General features: G+C 55.8%; 1 pseudogene; it reads left to right on the top strand.

Annotated features, from left to right (window-relative positions):
* The first annotated feature begins 1041 nt into the window (after positions 1 to 1041).
* LOC144250472 (olfactory receptor 2C3-like) lies at positions 1042 to 1981 on the top strand (annotated as a pseudogene).
* The last annotated feature ends 1018 nt before the right edge of the window (positions 1982 to 2999 follow it).

Here is a 2999-nt window from a genome sequence, read left to right on the forward strand (position 1 = left end):
CTCTCTGCAGAGCATGTTCTGGGTCTCTCCACAAGCCACTGGCAGTCCCAAGACACCTTTCCTGCCAACCCCAGTGAGGTTCTTCTAGCAGCCCCTCAACTCCAGGTCTGCACTGCCCTGACCACAGGCCATCTGATCACCCATCAGGTCACATCCACAAAGACACATGAAGTGACTCTGCATCAGACCCTGACAGACTCTGGGCACCCAGAAGCAAATAAACCAAAGGACTGAGCCCACAGGGAACTGGTAGTCTATGAGTAAGATAGGGTCCAGCATACTGGCAGAGCAGCTGGCCAAGGGTGGTAGCCACCAAGGCTGAGGGCAGGCGAGGAGAGGTGGAGAGGGCACTGAGGAGGGCCTCCATTACAGGCCACCATTGAAAATGCCACGATGGAGTGGGTGAGAGTCCGGGAGGCTGGCTGCTACAGAGCGTGGAGCAGGGGCCATCTCTGCACCAAGGCCCTGGGGTTGGGCACAGGTCCTGTGGTCCTAGCACATCTTAGTGTCCTGCTTGGTTTTGAGGGAAGACTTGGAAAGGAAGCACGGAGACAAGTTAGAGTATCAGATCAAATCTCAGGTGGAAAATGGCCACAGGAAGGCCAGGAGGTAGGACCCTGGGTGGCAAGGAGGGGTGAGTCTGGAGATGTCACGGACAAAGCTGGTTGTGTAATTGGCAGGACTCTGATGTGACTCCTGCCCTGCAGTTCGTCACATGGAACACCACTCTCTGCCCGGTACTGCACCCCCGTGTCACTGCACACTCAGGCACAGGCCAGATGCTGCTGGCACAAGTGACCTTTCCACTGGAACCAGTGCTAATGTCATGCATGAACCTCCACATCTCCCTGGGCCATGCCTGTCCAGGCCTCTCACTCGGGCTCTCTGCCTCAGGAAGACCACGCAAAGCCATCCAGGAGCATTCTGAGGGCTCGGGGAGCAGGCTGGCTCCTAAGTGGTGAGATGGCTTCCTGCATCATGTCCTGTGCCCCCAGCATGGGTGGCCTTTTGGCCCCACCCTCTGGGCATCAGAGGCTGGAAATGACCAATGGAAGTTCTCCTGCCATGTTTGTGCTCCTGGGCTTCTCTGCTCGCCCCTCACTGGAGCCCATCCTCTTCTTGGTGGTCTTGGTGTGCTATGTGGTGTCTATCCTGGGCAATGCCACCATCATCCTGGTCCCCCCGTGTGGACGTGCGCCTCCACACGCCCATGTACTTCTTTCTTGCCAACCTGTCCTTCCTGGACATCAGCTTCACCACAAGCATTGTCCCACAACTGCTGGTCAACCTCTGGGGACCACAGAAAACCATAAGCTATGGCGGGTGCGTGGTGCAGTTCTATGTGTCTCACTGGCTGGGGGCCACCGAGTGTGTCCTCCTGGCCGTCATGTCCTATGACCGCTATGCTGCCATCTGTAAGCCCCTCCACTACACTGTCATCATGCACCCACAGCTTTGCCTTGGCCTGGCCTTTGCCTCCTGGTTTGGGGGCCTGACCACCAGCATGGTCGGCTCCATGCTCACCATGCTCCTGCCTCTTTGTGGGCACAATCGCATGGACCACTTCTTTTGTGAGATGCCTCTCATTATACAACTGGCCTGTGTGGACACCAGGCTCAACGAAGTCGAGATGTACGTTGCTAGCTTCATCTTTGTGGTCTTACCACTGGGCCTTATCCTAGTGTCCTACGGACACATTGCCCAGGCTGTGTTGAAGATCCGGTCAGCAGAAGGGCGGAGAAGAGCATTCAGCACCTGCTCCTCCCACCTGGCCATTGTGTCCTTGTTCTATGGGAGCATCCTCTTCATGTACCTGCAGCCAGCCAAGAGCAGCTCCCACGAGCAGGGCAAGTTCATAGCTCTCTTCTACACCGTGGCCACCCCCATGCTGAACCCCCTCATCTACACGCTGAGGAACCGGGACGTGAAGAATGCGCTCAGATTCTGTGCTGGAGCCCTGCTGGGAGTGTGCCTATCATGACCGTGAAGAGTTACATATGCTCTGTGTATGCGTGTGATGACTGGCATCCCGTCCTGTGGACACTGATATGCACGAGTGTTTCACGTCTGTGTTGTTACTGATGCACTGTTCATTGTTTGTAATTATGTCTGCCTTTGAGGGTGCTTTCAGTGACTCAGTGAGTGGACATTGATAACCTAATAAAGGCTAGGTGGTTGCCGAGCTCTGGGGTGTGACCTGGGTTTGAAGTCTGGCTTTGTCAGTCCACAGGTGTGCTTACACTTTTACCTCCAATGCTTTGGGGTTTTATAAGAACCACATATTTTTCTTGTCCCTCGTCCCAGTGTGATCTCCTTAACACCTACTAACTTTCTTGTGGGGAGGGTCTCAGGGGTTTCTTCTGTTATTCACAGGAATCCCCCTCCAACTAATCTGAGTTTCTGCTGACAAGGACCATCTTGGTGAGCCCTAGATGGCTTCAGAGAGGTGGGTCCCAGGTAAACCACTATGGAGCAGAGGGTGGGGACATGCCATCCCAACCCCTGCTTCAGGGAGGAGAGAGGCCCTTGGGGTGAGTCCTGTAGCCGAGGGCTAAGGATGTGGTCCTACCTCTGTAGTGGAGCCTCAGCACCCCCTTGTGGTGGGGTAGAGGGACGTGCCCTGCTGTGCACTCCAGGATGTGTGGAGAGGAGTCCTCCTCCTGGGAGGCTCCTGAGGTGCAGACCCCCAGCAGAGATCAGCCTCTGTCCAGAGCCAGGGCGTGTTGATCTCATCTCTCCAGAGCAGCCTCCACCCAGCACAGCCCTCAGGGCCTGAGTGTCCCCAAGCCCCAGCTGCTGAAACCTCCTCCTGGGACTCTTTCACAGCCCATCCTGCAGTACATGGATCTGGTCTGAGCAAAAGAATCCAGCTGACAACCCTTCCCACCCCATCCCACCTTATCACGGTGAGAAGGGAGGCTCAGAGCTGTTCTAACCAGCCTCACTTTCAGGTCCCTCTAGCTGCAGCTCAGTAAGTGACAGAAAGAGGAAGAGGTCAC

The sequence above is a fragment of the Urocitellus parryii genome, chromosome 1, assembly GCF_045843805.1.
Source record: "Urocitellus parryii isolate mUroPar1 chromosome 1, mUroPar1.hap1, whole genome shotgun sequence".
Lineage (NCBI taxonomy): Eukaryota > Metazoa > Chordata > Mammalia > Rodentia > Sciuridae > Urocitellus > Urocitellus parryii.